Genomic DNA, 17,488 nt, shown 5'->3' on the forward strand with positions numbered 1-17,488 from the left:
GAATTCCTAAAATCTCTATTTGTAAATGGGTCATTCATTCATTCATTTCTAAAGTTGTCTATCCTGCACTGAATATGAAATCATACCTATTATTATCCAAGTGGTGTTTGCCTATCTTTAATTAGTGAAACCTAAAACTCATAGAGAAGATTAGAGAAGGATGGAATCTGAGACATGAATTTGGCTCAGAGTAGTTATTAGGGCTTTATAACTGGTAAATTTAGTGGGGCTGATGTCTAGAGGAAAATGTGCTAATAGCATACCCTAGAGATAAACAATCACTATTGGATAATTCAACCAATTAAGCAAATATGAAAAATGGAATAAAAATAATGACATTGACACATTATAATAGTTAAATCATGATTAAACAGGAATTAACTTGCTTCTTTAAGACAAAATGATTCTAAAATATACTTTATATCACATACAATATGTATATACACATATATTTAAACACTTTTGAATAAAAAAGGTGATATTCTCATATCTCTCTATATTGAAATACTCATCTAACAACAACATGAATGCCAAAGAAGACTAATTAAAATATGTCTGGGGATTTTTTGTTGTATGTTTATGTATATGGGGATAAATGGATAGATAGAGATAGACCTAGAGATGGAATGGACCTCAGAGGTCATGTGTGTTTATATGCATTTATTACATAGGAATGTTGGACTTGATGGCATACACATATAAACACATATGGGTGAACAAATATATGTGTGAATATGTGTATATATATATATATATACACATGCATATATATGTGTGTATATACATATTGATACCCATATATGTGTGCCACATATGTATATCTTTTCTTCCCAAAAGTCTTTAACTTAATATTATGAAATATCATTTCCCAGTTGTATTTCTCTAGAGAGGTTCAAAATTTAACTCAGTGTTATTAGACAATTATTTCTTTTAGTACCTTTTGACTACAAGTGTGCTAGGAAGTGAAGGGCATAAAATAATCACCATCCCCACTATCTAGAAGCCTGAAAATTATGTAGTATGCATATGTGTGTGAGAGAGACAGAGAGACAGAGTTAGAAACAGAGGGAGACAGAAACAGTGATAAAAAAACAGAGAGAAAGGAAGATAGAGAGCATAGAGAGAGATCAATAGATTTTTGTTTGGTCTGACAATTTTATCTTGGTAGCCTTCCATCCCCATTCCCTTTGCCCCTTTTCAACTAAATGTCTTTGGATCAGCTCAGCAAGTATGCAGGAAAGAAAAAAAGAAAAAAAATTCCCAGTCCTCACCTCCATTCCTGGTCTTTATTCCTCCATTCTAAGTCATAATCCAAAAAGCCAAATCTCATTGTCTTAAGCCATCTTCTTAATAAGATGTCTATGTGCTATATTAATAGTAATACCTAACACTTATCTAGCACTTTAAGCTTTGCAAAGTGCTTTACAAATATCACTTCATTTTATCTTCACAGTAACTTTAGGAGATTGATATTATTACTACTATTATTCCCATGTTGCAGATAAGAAAACTGAGAAAAATAGAGGTTACATGACATCCTCAGAATAGCATACCTAGGAAGTGTCTGAGGCCAGATTTAAAATCACAAAGCAGACAGTTTTGATTCCAGATCAGCACTCTAGCCATCACATGACCTGGCTGGTTCTATTCCCTTCTTTTCTAACTCGCTCCTTTTCATCTGCCAGGAATAATAAAAATGCCATCTACATCCTTGTGCCTTTCAGAATCGTTGGAATTCTGTCATGCAGTGGAGACATGACATAAGTGACCATTCTCTGACTGAAAAGGACAAGAGACAAGTATGAAGAACCTAGCAGAACTAAGAGCATGGCATTTTTGTAAGCTTATATCGAGACCTGCTATTTTCAGCTGTGTTTCTATTTTTTTCATTCCTGGGCAAAGTTAGTCATAGGGAGATAATGAGGTAAAGCATCCTTTAAAAGCAATTGAGGAGAAGACTTGGTGCAATAAATGGTTTACCATGGCAATTAATAATAGGAGTCAGGGTGAAACTATATTATCTAAAGATTTGATTTTCAACAGCAAGAGTAAATAGATCGTTTCAGAGAGCTGCAGGTAATGCATGTCTTGTACTTCTAACTGGGTAAAGGGAGGAGGTGCAAAACCTTCATGTGTAAAAAATAAAAATTGGACTCCCCTCAGGAGCAGAATGTAAAAGAGCTAGAGGGATCTTTCTCTACTCTCTGATTTATTGGAGATAATGAATGTTCCTTGAAAGGATGAAATATGAGAAAATATTCTGAGGTGATCAAAGGGCTTTAAGATCCAACTCACCTCACAAAAGCTGAAAGATGGAAGAATATGACACAGAAGGAAAGTGGTAATAACAAGCATCTCAGCCAGTACCGAAGCTGGGTCCTTTGATTCTGAAAACAATATTCTTTCTACTGTACCCTAGAGCTCAAGATCTTCAGATAACTATTCCTCGTTTTTTTCTTACAGCAGTGTAAAACAAATAATAGGAAGGAAATGGCCTCATTAATGAAAGAAAAAAGTGATAAAGTTATCTCCATTAACCTGAGTAAATTTTAGTTTGACCTTAGAGAGATAGAAATGATGTGCAATTATTGTTAAACTAACCACAGAAAAGAAAGATTTAGTCTAGACTCTGAGTAAGAAGTCTATTTTTGGAGAAAGTTTTTACATGTGAGAGAGTCTGAGGTCTTGCACAAAATATTGGTTGCAGAAAATATTCAGTAATTAACAGTAAATCATAATTGCTAGCTGGGTCAAAATCTCTTTTTATACAAATGTATTTTTTTATTTAAAGGAAGGATGCTTTGGCTTATATGGCTATTAATGCTTTAACTCCTGAATATAATGGCATTATGAGGCAGTTTATATAGTGAAGTCTCATTTGCTCAGTACTGTAGGGAAATATGCTCCTCATAAGTAAATTTCTCAGATACCTTAAAACTCCTAAAACTGGGAAGATTGGAGTTGGGGAGAGAAATCAAGCAACTTTTTTTTCATGTCTTCTAAAATTCATTGTGTACTTTCCTTCTTTATTGCCTTTAAGAGTATGCTGAACTTGAAGAATATATTGAAAACAATATGACTTTTAAAGTTTATCTCAAGGTCATTATTAGGAATACAAGCTATTATATTTGAGCTATATGTATTCAGAGATATCCTCGGGTACTTTTGAGATGTTCAGGACTATTTATCTAAACAGTGATCATTCCTTATATAGTTCACATGTCTCCTCTTTGTGTCATTATTTAACTCTAAGCTGCACTAGTAATCTTTTTCTTCCTCTCCTGTCCCTACTCTTGTGGCCTCCTGGTTCTAAATTGCTTCCAGAAATTCAATTTCCAAGTTTGTTGAATCAGAAATCTTATTTTTTTTTCATATAGTTCTAAGTCAATAGTCTCTACATGAGAACATTGATGCTTCTGCTACTAAGTAAGGTTCATAAACTCTGATAACTGTTTTCCTTGTACTCAGAGGACTTCCCATTGACTACTGGCTTTAAATATGTGTTCAAAATGGCCAAGATTATGAGAGGTGTCCTACCAATAGAGAAGTGCAATATTAGTAATGACTCTTAAGGGTAGTCTAGATCCTAAAGCTCTTCTGTTTCTCACACTTATTGTCTATTAAGGTGTAGTCACATGACAAACAAAGACTGGAAATGGAAAGAATAACCGTCCCTCCCTTCCTCCCCCTCCATTCAAAACTTGAAAACTAATTATTAGATTGGGATGGAGAGGGTGGGGCAGGATGCAAGGAAATGAGCTCTAAACCTCTGACTTTATAAAGGTTAAGAGTTACTGGTGTAAAATATCACCCCGCAGATGTACATGTCCAATTGTTATGATGTCTAGTTTTAAAGAATTGCCTGGGGGCAGTGGGAAATTAATTTGTTCTTGTTCACACAACTTGAATGTATCACTAGCAAGATTTAAGCCCAGTGTTGCTGATGCTGAGGTCAACTCTATCTACTCTATCATGCTGTCTCTTGATTCTTTGATATTGTCTATAAATGCTTTGTGGTTTATGTCTGTTTTATAGCTATTTTTTGAGGAGGAAATGAAAAGAAGGAAATAAATATTAAACACCTACTACACCTACTAACTATATGCCAGGCACTATGCTAAGTGATTTAAAACTAGTATTTTATTTGATCCCAACAACAATGCTATCAAGTAGATATTATTATTATCCTCATTTTACAAGTGAGGAAACTGAGGCAGACAGAGGTTAAGTGACTTACCCAGGGTCACACATGAATAAATATCTAAAACTGACTTTGAACTCAGGTGTTCCTGACTCCAGACTTCGTGTTCTCTCCATTGCTCCACTTTACTCCCTCTTTTGATTTTTTTATTTCAACCAAGGAGTTCTGGCTAAGGAATTTACTTCTACCCATGGAGATCAGAACCTGAACTGCATTGATAGTGTTAGAGTCTAGTTGTTACCTTTATTTAAATCATGACCTCTCTAGATGTAGAAGACCATGGGACCATGGTAGCAACTGAGGTATATTCAGCACATAGTTCTGCATTCAAGAAACTCAATGAATTCTTGTTAATCATGCTATTTACTTTTAAAATTTATATTAGCTGGACATTTTGATTTTTGCAAATGAAATCCTATGTTTTTAAAATATGAAATACATCTAATTTTAATAAGAAAATCATACTATATATACATAAATATATACATATATATATAATGAAACAAGGCCTTATGAAGTATGTTGGAAGAAAACTGTTATAATACCTTATTTTTATTCCCCTGTAGCAAAGGAAACTTTTGTAAGTACTTTTCTGAAATGAATCCTTTTAAGGAGGCAGAGTCTTGTTGCATGATTAGACAATACATGCTTTCTATGTTGCCTATTGAAATGCGTGAAAATCATGAAAACGAAGCCTTTCAAAGACAAACCTGAAATATGGCATCTTGACCTAGTGTTGCTTTCTCGTGTCTGGTATTACACACTCTAGGAAAATGCATCTTTTGTAAAGGAAAAGTGCAGGCATTTGGTTTCATAGGAAAGGGATGATATATTTGTACCGTCAAGGGTAGGTGCTGCTAGTCTGCCGTGGAGATTCGGACATGAGACCGACTCTCTTTTTCTTCATGTCTAAAGTTCTTAAGATTTGTCTACAGCACTTACTTCAAAGGCCATAGTGGCTGAGATCCAGATAAGTTGACTGATCTTCTTTCCTTGAACATTTCCATTTGGTCCTTATGATGTGAATTTGTGGGTTACTTCGTTTGTTTTGGATAAAACTTTCTGACAACAGGAGCTCAAATTTTGCTTTAAAAACCTATGCCTTTTGATTGTGGAAATAACTCACTGTTTCCATTCTATCCTGACATTTTAAATTAGATTTCCACATGACATGCACAAATGAGTACAAAATGTACCTATTTACAGAATTCTATTTTGTAAGCACACACTTTTTAGCTCTTTGAAGATAGACTGCAGGATGTATCTTTTTTCAACTTAAATGATTTAACTCAATGTTACAAAAAAAATTGCTATTTGTAGGTAGTTTTAAATTAATAAAATCACAGAATCTCAGTTTGATTAGAAAATTGACATTGAAACAGGGGGTCCCAAAAGTCTTAATGAACTTTTGAGCTAAAAAAAAGTTTATAAACTTTTATTTTTAAGAGAAAAGAGTATATTTTTAATTACATGTAAAGATTGTTTTAAACATTCATTTTTATAAGATTTTGAGTTTCAAATTTTTCTCCCTCCTTCCCTCCCCCCCATTCCTTCTCCCCAAGATGGCAAACAATTTGATATATGTTATACATGTGCAATCAGGTAAACATACTTCCACATTAGTCATGTTGTGAAAGAAGAAATGGAGCAAAAAAGAAAAAAAAAACTTCTACACACAAAAAAGTGAAAATAGTATGCTTTGATTTGCATTCAGGATCCATAGTTCTTGCAAGTTTTTTGGAATTGTCTCTGATCTTTGGATTGCTGAGAAGAGCTAAGTCAATCATAGTTGCTCATAACACAGTATTGTTATTACAATGTACAATGGTCTCCTGGTTCTGTTTACTTCACTCAGCATCAGTTTGTGTAAGGCTTTCAAGGTTTTTCTGAAATTCATCTGTTCATCATTTCTTATAGAACTATACCACTCCTTTACATTCATATACCACAACTTGTTCAGCTATTCACCAAATTCTGGGCATCCCCTCAATTACCAATTCTTTGCCACTACCAAAAGAGCTACCCTAAATATTTTTGTAGATAGAGGTCTTTTTCTCTTTTTAATGTTCTCTTTGGGAAACAGATCAAGTAGTCGCATTGTTGGGCCAAAGACTTTGCACAGTTTGATTGCCCTTTGGGATTAATTCCAAATTGCTCTCCAGAATGATAGTATCAGTTAGCAACTCCACCAACAATGCATTAGTGTTCCAATTTTCCCACATCTCTAGCATTTATCATTTTCCTTTTCTGTCGTACTAGTCAATCAGATAGGCACCCTAAGAGTTGCTTTAATTTGCATTTCTCTAATTAATATTGACTTAGAGCATTTTTTTTTCATATGATCATATAGAGGTTTGATTTCTTCATCTGGAAATTGCCTGTTATATCCTTTGACCTTGATCAATTGGGTAATGACATGCATTCTTATAAATTTTATCAGGCCTTCATCAGAAACACTGGCTATAAAAATTGTTTCCCACCTTTCTGATTTCCTTCTAATCTTTGTTGCATTTGTTTTGCTTGTGCTAACCCTTTTAAATTTAATGTATTCAAAATTTTCTATTTTGCATTTTATAATGTTCTCTATCTCTTATTTAGTCGTAAATTCTTCCCATCTCCATAGATCTGACAGGCTAATTATTACTTGATCTCCTAATTTTCCTACGGCCTGACACTTATGTCTAAATAATGTACCCATTTTGACCTTACTTTGGTATAGGTGTGTGAGATATTGATCTATGCCTAGTTTCTCCCTCTTTTCCAGTTTACCCAGCAGGTTTTTGTCAAATAGTGAGATCTTATTCAAGAAATTGGAGTCTTGGGGTTTATCAAACAGTAGATTACAATAACAGTAGTTATTGACAACTGTGTCTTCTGTACCTAATATATTCCACTGTCCCACCACTCTGTTTCTTAGTCAGTACAAAATAGTTTTGATGACTGCTGCTTTGTAATACAGTTTTAGTTCTGGTACAGATTTGCCACCTTCATTTGCATTTGTTTTCATTGATTCCCTTAATGTTCTTGACCTTTTGTTCTTCCAAATAAATTTTATTATTATTTTTTTCTGGTTTTATCAAATAATTTTTGGTCATTTCATTGGTATGGCACCAAATAAATTAATTAATTTAGGTGCAGTTGTCATTGTTATTACATTAGCTTGGCCTTCCCATGAGCAACTGATAGTTTTCCAATTGTTTAGATGTGACTTTTTTTGTGTAAAAAGTGTTCTAGATTTGTCTTGGCAAGTAAACTCCCAAATGTTTTATATTGTCTATCATTATTTTAAAAGGAAATTCTCTTTATATTTCTTCCTGCTGTACTTTGTTGGTAATATATAGAATTGCTAATGATTTATGTGAGTCTATTTTATATTCTGCAACTTTGATAAAGTTGTTAATTATTTCAATATTTGTAGCTGATTCTCTCAGTATATATCCATTGTTAAAGAGTGATAGTTTTTTTTTTCCTTATTGCCTATACTAATTTTTCCAATTTCTTTTTCTTCTCTTGTTCCCATAAACAACATTTCTAGTAAATATTAAATAATAGTAGTGATAACGGCCATCCTTGTTTCACTCCTCATCTTACTGGGAAGTGAATTCTACCTTATTCCCATTATAGATAATGTTTGCTGATGGTTTTAGATGGATACTACTTATTATTTTAAGGAAAGTTATATTTATTTCTATGCTTTCTAGGGTTTTAATAGGAATGGATGTTACATTTTGTCAAAAGATTTTTTGCCTATATTGAGATAATCATATGATTTCTGTTAGTTTTGTTGTTAATATGGTCAACTATGCCAAGAATTTTCCTAATATTGAAAGAGCCCTATATTCCTCATATAAATCCCACCTCATCATAGTGTATTATCATTATGATAAATTGCTATAATCTCTTTGCTATTGTCTTATTTAAAATTTTTGTTTTAATATTCATCAGGGAAATTGGTCTACAATTTTCTTTCTCTATTTTGGCTCTTCCTGGTTTAGGTATTAGCATCACATTTGTGTCATAAAAGGAATTTGGGAAGGGTCAGAACCAAGACAGTGAAATGAAAGCAGTGACTCACTTGAGCTTGCCCATGAATTCCTTCATTTGCCCCTAAAAAGTGAATCTAAATGGATTGTAGAGTGGTAGAATCCATTGGGTGAAGGAGTGTAACCAATTTTTGGCTCAGGAAAGTATGAAAAGCTGACTGACAGAATTGTTGCACCAGGCGGGGAGAGTGCAGAATGCTGTGTGCTAAGCCAGTGGGATGCACCAGCACAGACCCAACCATAGTGAACCAGATGTAGCAGCAAGCACCCCAAGCGTCCTCAGGGTTTGCCGCCAATACAGGTTCTTGGATCTGCTTTGATAAAGGAAAGCAACTCAAAATGGGTTAACAAGCTTACTTTAATCAGTCAGACATATATCATTTACCTTGTTCAGGGGAAAAAGGTCAGCACCCCGAACTTCAAAGCATACAGGCAGAATTATCAAGACAGAAACAGATCAAGTAGACAGCTTTCCAAACTGTCCAACCATTACATCCATACCCAGTCAACATCTGGGTTTTTCAAAGCCGGGGGAACTCTGGACAATGGCTTTTCAGAATACAGATCAAATCACAGAACACTTCTCAAAGTGAGCCCCCAAAACAAAGCCTCACATCAGGGCTTATATAGCCTTCTCCTGGCTCAGAGAATGTAACAACCTTATTGACTCACTGGCCAATCAAAAAGTATCTACTGAAAAACAAGCCTCCCACCCCAGGCTTCAGGTGCCCTTTAGCCTAGGGGCAGGGAAGATCTTTAAAATTTACATTCGCATTACACCAGAGTGAACTGACACCCACCACAGCGGCAATTCCCAAATCACTCACCACAGGGCAGAGCTCTATCAGAGGTTGGTAAGAGACAAGCTCAGGGCCTGCAGCAGCTACTCCTGGGACTAGAAACCCACAGTCTAGATGTTTAAAAATCACCTACCTTGGGGCTGCTAGGTGGTGCAGTGAGTAAGAGCCCCAGCCCCAGAGTAGGGAGGACCCAGGATCGGTTCACCTCAGATACTTAACACCCACACAAAAAAACCTGGCCATGTAACCTTGGGCAAGTTACTTAATCCCAATTGCTTTAAAAAAAAATCACCTACCTGAACTTCCAGGAGTCAAGACAGTAGAGTAAACTGAAGTTGCTCCCATCTCCCATCTGACCCTAAAAAACCCAGAGAATATTTCCCCAGTGTAAAATCCTGAAAAAGTGGAGCCAGCAGCAGGCTTGGGAGTCCTAGAGGAAGGGCATTGCTGTGACTGTGCTGAGGCTAACTTACAGGACAGGAGGCATCATAACAAACCCCATCTCAGTGGACCAGAGGGAGATCCTGAACACTGGGGGGAAGGGGTTATAGCAGCAAGCACCCCAGCATCCCCAGGGTGGCTGCCAACACAGGTTCTTAGATCTGCTTTTCTAAAGGAAAGCAACTCAAAATGGGTTAACAATCTTGCTTTAATGAAACATATATAATTTACCTAGTTTAGGAGAAAAATCTCAGCACCCCAAACTTCAGAGATACAAACAAGTTACAAGGAGAAGTTAAAAGCAGACAGAGAAACAGATCAGCAGACAGGCTTCCAGCTGTCTGACCACTACATCCATACCTAGTCAGTTATCAGAAAGGGAAGCACCAACATCTGGGTTTTCAAAGCTGGGAGGTTCAATGGCTGCTCAGAGTCTTGTCTGGTCAAATCACACAACTCTTCTCAAAGTGAGCCCCAAACAAAACCTTACATCAGGGTATATATAGCCTTCTCCTGGATCAGAGAATGTCACAGCCCTCTTGACCCACTGCCCAATCACAAAGCAACAAGGTGTGGGCGTTCCTGAAAAACAAGCCTCCTGCCATAGGCTCCAGGTGACCACATTCAGCCTATTAGGGGGCAGAGTATATTTTCAAATCAGGGAAGGTTCTCAGAGTCACTTAAGCCTAGTTAAGGGGCAGGGAAGATCTTAAAATTCCCATAAGGGGGGGTGGGGGTGTAGCCAGCAAGCAAACCTCAGAATTCCAGGTGTACCTTTGCACAACCAGAGGATTCAGCAGGTACCAGCACGGCCCATCCACCAGTGGTTGAGCCTGCTGGAGTTCTAGTCCAAGGACAGGGAGGTGACTTCTAGGGACCAGAACATCCATTCCCCTTCACCTTATACTGTGAGCTTCAGTATAACCTCTGGGAAAGACTGAAAGTACTGGCCTTGGACTCAGTCTAGGCACTCAGAGGCCACAATACACAAAGCCAACAGCTAGGCCCCTAAGTCCTAGCATAAGAAGCATGAGTCAGAGCCCTCTGTGCCCTAGAAGAATAGATCCACTTTAAAAGCCAGGAAATAGGCTATCACAATAGGCAAAAAAAAAAATGGAAAAACAAAAACTATTGAATCTTGATATGGTAAAAGGGAATAGCAAGGTTCACATTCAGAAGAGTTCTGCATTGACAGTACACCCACATCTGAAGCCTCAAAAGGCAATATGAATTGGTCTCAAGTCCAAAAAGCATTCTTGGAAGAGCTCAAGAAGGATTCTAAAAGTCAAATTAAAGAGGGAGAAGAAAAACTGAACAATTATTTTAAAAATACAATTGGCAAAATGGAAAAAAAGAAAATTCACTGAAGAGAATAACTCTTTAAAAAATGCAATTATCCAAATGGACAAGGAGATTCATAATGTAACTGGAGAAAATAGATGCTTGAAAATAAAATCTGACCAAATGAAAAAGAATGTTTTAAAACTGAGGAAAATAAATCTTTAAAAAATAGAATTAGACAAGTTGAGATGAATGACTCTATAAGGCATCAAGAATCAGTCAAACAAAATGTAAAAACCTAAAAAATAAAAGAAAATGTAAAATATCTCATTGGAAAAACAACTGACCTGGAAAATAGATCCAGGAGAGAGAATCTAAAAGTAATTGGTTGACCAGAAAGCTATGATGAAAAAATGATCATGGACAATAATTTTGAAGAAGTCATCAAGGAAAACTGCCCTGAAGTCCTAGAACCAGAGGGCAAAATAGTCACCATTCACTTCCTGAAAGAGATCCCAAATTGAAAACTCCAAAGAATGTTGTAACCAAATTCTAGAATTACCAGGTCAAGGAGAAAATGCTTCAAGCAGCCAGAAAGAAAGAATTCAAATATCGTGGAACTACAGTCAGGATCACACAGGACCTTGCAGGTTCTACATTAAAAGATCCAAGGGATTGGAATATGGTAAAACATAAGATAAAGAAGCTTGGACTACAACCAAGGATCAACTACTCAGTTAAAGTGAGCATAAACTTTCAAGCAAGAAGATGAACAAAATACTAGGAACAGCATCAGTTGCTCATGGTAAGGCTAAGCTAATATAATAAAAATGACAATTTTGCCTAACAATCTATCTATTTAGTGCCGTGCCAATAAAACTATCAAAAAAATTATTTTATAGAGCTAGAAAAATAGTTACAAAATTCATCTGGAAGAATTAAAGGTCCAGAATATCAAGGGAATTAATAAAAAGAAATGCTAGGGAAGGTAGCCTAGACATATCAGATTTTACATTGTATTTTAAAGCAGCAGTCATCAAAGCTACTTGATAATAGTTGAAGAAGAGTGGTAGATCAATGAATAGAATAGGTAAACAAGACACAGTCATCAATGACTATAGTAATCTAATGTTTGATAAAGCCCCAAACTCCAACTTCTGGGATAAGAACTCACTGTTTGTCAAAACTGCTGGGAAAACTGGAAAAGAGTATGGCAGAAACTGAGCATATATACCTTATACCATATACCAAAATAAAGTCTAAATGGGCTCATGATTTAGATATAAAGACTGATGCTGTAAGCAATCTGGGAGATCAAGGAATAGTTTACATGTCATATTTATTTTTAGTCATTTCATCAAAGTTAACTTATACCCATACCCTCTTTCCAAGTATACTTACTCTAACTGCCCTAATACAGATACAGTTCTTAAGAATCACAAGTATCATCTTCCCTCATAGGGATATAAATAGTTTAACCTTAATGAATACCATGTCATTTCTTCTTTCTTGTTTACCTTTTTCTTTATTTTTTTTAAAGCAATTAGGGTTAAGTAACTTGCTCAAGGTAACACGGCCATTTATTTTTGTGTGGCTGCCAAGTATCTGAGGCCGGAACCAATCCCAGGTCTCCCGACACCAGGGCCGCACTCTTACTTGTTGCACCACCTGGCCACCCCTAAGCAATTGGAGTTAACTTGCTCAAGGTTACATGGCCAGTTATTTTTTGTGTTGGTGTTAAGTATCCGAGGCCAGAACCGAACCCAGGTCTCCCAACTCTGGGGCCAGCACTCTTACTCACTGTGCCACCTGGCCACCCCTGTTTACCTTTTTCTAATCCTCTTGAATCTCGTATTTGAAGATTAAGTTTTCTGGTCATCTCTGGTCTTCTCATCAGGAAAGTTGAAAATCTCCTATTTCAATGAATATCCATCTTTACCCCTAGAAGTTTATGCTCTATTTCACTGGACAGTTGATTCTGTGTTGTAATTCAAGATCTTTTGCTTTCCACAATATCATATTCCAAGTCCTCTGATCCTTTAATGCAGAAGCTAAGTCCTATATAATCCTGACTGTGGCATCTTGATATTTAAAATGTTGCTTTCTGGTTATTCATAGTATTTTCTTCTTGATCTGATAGTTCTGGAATTTGGCTATAATATGTCTTGGAGTTTCTATTTTGGGATCTCCTTCAGGAGATGGATTCTTTCAATGACTATTTTATCCTCTGATTCTAGGATATCAGGGCAGTTTTCCTTGATAATTTTCTTGAAACATGCCCTTCAGGCTCTTGTTTGTTTCTATCATGACTTTCAAGTAGCCCAATAATTTTTAAATTCTCTCTCCTGGATCTAGTGTCCTGTGTCAGTTGTTTTATTCATTCTTTTAATTCTTTTGGTTTTGTTTGGTTGATTCTTGATGTCTCTTAGAATCATTAGCTTCCTCTTGCCCAATTCTAATTTTTAAGGAATGATTTTCTCCAGTTAGCTTTTGTACCTCCTTTTTCATATGGTCAATTCGACTTTTTTCCTACCCAGGAAAGCATTTGACATTGTCCTCTCCTGAGTTTGTTTTGATCTTCCCTGTTTCCATTGTAGCTTTCTATTGTCAGGTCTGTTTTGTCTTTTTTGTTCATGGTTTAAAGTTCAGCTCTACTCCTGGGGTGCAGGTGGCACTGTGCCAAGTTTCCTATATTGGAGACCAAGAGCCTGGTCACTGGCTTTCCGTGCCAGGGCTTCTGGGACTGACAGTTTGCCTAGTGCACTAGGATGGCCCAGCCTATTCATGCCTGTTGTGCTTTAGGTTCCAGGGCTGGCAGTTTTCCTGCTGTGCCAGGGCTGGAGGCCTCACAGCTGGCCTGCTGAACCAGAATTTCTGAGCTTTGGTTGCTGATCTGCACTGTAGCTAAGATCCTCTTGCTGGTTTGCCTGGACATAGTCTGTGCTGGGTGTAAGTTTGACAGACTTTACTGAAGTTCTTCTAAGTTATCCTGGGCTAGAAAATTTTTTGACTCCATCCTTGTGTGGATTCTGTCACTCCAGAATTCTTTTAGAAGTGTGATTTAACTTTTTTCTGATGGAAACTGGAGAGAGCTCAGACAATTTACTGGCTTCTCTCTTCCATCTTAACTCTGCCCCCAGTTTATAAACTTTTAAAAAATATAATTAACAAAATGATATGTAACTATTAAAATAATAACAAAATAGCTATTTATTCATAAACAAAAAATAAGCTTAAAAGACACTTTGTGTAGCTCTTTACCCTTTGAACCAAAAATACCACTACTAGGTCTATTTCTAAAGATGATTAGGGGCAAAGAAAACAACCTATATTTTCTAAAATATCTACAGCAGATCTCTTCGTGGTGACAAAGAACTGGAAATTGTGTGGATGCCCATCAATTGAGAAATGGCTGAACAAGTTTTGGTATATGATTGTGAAAGAATACTATTGTGCTATAAGAAATGGTGAACTCTATGATCTTAGGAAAATGTGGAGAGACTTGCACAAAATAACGAGGAACAAAATAAGCAGAACTAAGAGAACACTGTATATGGTAATAGCAATATTGTTTTTTTAATTACTTTGAGGAAATGTTGTTTTGACTATTATAAATACCCAAATTAACCACAAAGGACATATGGAGGAAAATGCTAGCTACATTGAGAGAAAGGACTAACAAATAATAGTATGTATAGAATGATAGAAATATATATATATATATGTTTATATATATACACACATAAACATACACATATTTGTGTCTAATGATAGCCATTTGGGGGGGGAGAAAAAAAGGGGAAAATTACATAATAATTTTGTTGTTTGAAAGGAATTGCAAGTTTTGAAAAATAAATTTGCAATTATATGTGCAGTCATCTTTTATTTATTATACCACATTATGGAAAGGCTTGTTTTACTCCATAAATTAAAAATACAAAGACAGACACACAGAATGCTTTATATACATTAACTCATTTGAACACCATAAAAGCCCTACATTGGAGGAACTACAAGCATTGTTATCTCTATTCAAATGATCCTCATACAGCATGGTTTCATGTTGCCTTATTCTCTTGATTACATACTTCTTGCCTCGCTCTACCTTGGCAATAAATTTCCTAGAAATGAACTCAATATTCCAGAATTGTCCCACTTAGAGAAGATTTCAGAAACACTATTGCCCCTTATTTTGCTAGATTTTAATTCTATTTTTATGGTTAACTGTTGTGGGCCTATTTTGAGTCAGGTTTTTTCAATGGTTCAGGTTCAGAATGAAATGAGTCATTTGTAGACTAACACTAAACAAACAAAACATTCTTAGCAATAATATGGAAAGGATAGAACATAGAAATGATACCATCAATAACATCGGTAGAATCTCCGTCTATCCTCCACCTCCACCTCCATACAGAAGAAAGATCTAGTCCATAGCACCCATGATTGAGTAAGATGGGCATAGTAATTTGCACAGTAGGGGAAAAGCTGAGGAATACATTGTCTCTTTCTGGCCTTTTATGCCTCAGGTAATGAGGAGGCCATATAAACAGTTCAAGCACTAAGCACTGCTAGGTTTCTACTCTAATATCATATGGATTATTTGTGTCTGACCTGTGGTAGAGCCTTCTAGCACATATTGATCTTATTGGCCACAGTCAGACACACTGTACCTTGACTCCAACATGTGATGTCATTTTGATAATTTTTAAGACCAGCTCTACCACCATCTTGCTCCACTCCAGTCTACCCTCTAGGATAAGACCATTATCAGCAAACTCATCATCATACAAATGGTTTCAGTTTTGGTACTCATACCTGCCTTGTCAGTACCCTCAGTTTGTCCCTATAACTGGAGGACTTGAGAATGAAGCAAAAATCCCTTTGAAAATCTTCCTTTAAAGAGGAGCCTAGAAGTCGATTCAATTCCTCCCTTTCCACCAACTGCATACTTGGTCTTAACTATACAATCATTTTCTCTCCTCTGTGCTAGTGCTGCCCTCTTTGTCCACTTCCTTTAGTGTGTTGTCTTCCAATGCAATGCAATCCAATAAACATTTATTAAGGGCCGAGGCACTGTGCTGAGTACTGGGGATATAATTAATAAAAGAGAGTCTCTATCTTTAAAGAGCTTACAGTCTAAAGGGCAAGGCACAAAAAGAGTCAGGAAAGTGGGAGTGGGTGGGGGAGTCTTGGTCTATGAACTTGAAACCAAGAAGGGCAACAGATGTAAGGTGAAGTCATAAGAGAGCCAGTTTCTGTCATCTATGTGTTGTTTGTTCAGTCATTTTTCAATCATGCCCAACTCTTTGTGACCCCATTTAGGCTTTTCTTCAACTCATTTTACAGATGTGGAAACTGAGGCAAACAAGGATCAGTGACTTACCCAAGGGTAAATAGCCAGAAAGTGCCTGAAACCAGATTTGAAATCACGAAGATGAGTCTTCCTGATTCCAGGCCCAGTGCTCTGTCCATTGTGCTGCCTAGCTGCCCTAGGTGTCCTGGGTGTCTGTCTTATATAAAGGAAGATATTGAGAGAAGTTTACTATTCTACTCTCCAGTTCTCCTGTCAGAGGGGAGAGGAGTCAATCAAGGTTTGAGTGGATGAGTTTAGAGGCAAGGAACTTATTCTGGGAGAGGCATCTTGTTCCATGGAGAGAAAACCCAGCAAGGCAGCAGATGCAAGGTGGAATTCTTCCCCCAAGGTCCTCCTACACAAAATTATAAGCTCCTATCTTTATTTTTCTTATTTTCATCCCCAGAACTTCAGTACAGTGTTTAACATGTAGTAGACTCTCAGTAAATATTAATTATATTAAATTTTATAGTTCCCTAGATCAATCAAGTTTTTGTAACAGTTCTATTGATGGGACATGGGGGAGACCTACGTGGCAGGGACTTTAGTGATTTTTTTTAATGAAACCTGATTATTCAAAGTAATTAGCATCTAGAATTATTCAATGATGCTACAGTCTCATAACAAGTGGAAAACAGATGTGTGGCATACAGGCACACCCACCCAACAGTAAGAAACTCACAAGGCAGAAATGAACATTGATCTCCTTTGACAAAGTGATCCTGAGTGCCAGGATGATAGGGTGCGGTTGCCCCACCCCCCTACTGACAGGGCAGGCCCAGGGTATTCCCCTGAGTGATTTGTGACCAACTCATCATTTGTTGAATGAGGTAGAGAAATTAAAACATATTATTTCTGCTCTTAAGAAAGTAATTATTTAATTTATAGCGGCTCTTTTTGTGGTAGCAAAAAATTGGAAATTAAGGGGGTGCCCATCAATTGGGGAATGTCTGAATAAGTTGTGGTATATGCATGTTATGGAATACTATTGTGCTATAAGAAACGAGGAGCAGGCGGTCTTCATATTTACCTGCAGAGGCTTATACGAACTGATGCTGAGTGAGAAGAGTAGAGCCAGGAGGAATTTGTACACAATTACAGACACAATGTATGTGTGATGACCAACTTTGATAGACTGGTCTCCTCTCAGCAATGCAGTGATATAAGTCAGTCCCAAAAGACTCATGATGGAGAGAGAGGTCTACATCCAGAGAAAGAACTAGAAAGAACTGAGTGTGAATCCAGATTGAAGCAAAATACTTGATTTTTTTCTTTTTCTTGTTTGGTTTTGTTTCCTCTTTGCCATCTGTAAGGGTTATGGGATTTAAAGATCTCCCATGCCCCATGGACGTGCTGACATAGCAGAGCA

This window comes from Petaurus breviceps, unplaced genomic scaffold (genome assembly GCF_028583685.1).
Source record: "Petaurus breviceps papuanus isolate PSGF00001 unplaced genomic scaffold, PetGlider_PUasm1.0 90849, whole genome shotgun sequence".
Lineage (NCBI taxonomy): Eukaryota > Metazoa > Chordata > Mammalia > Diprotodontia > Petauridae > Petaurus > Petaurus breviceps.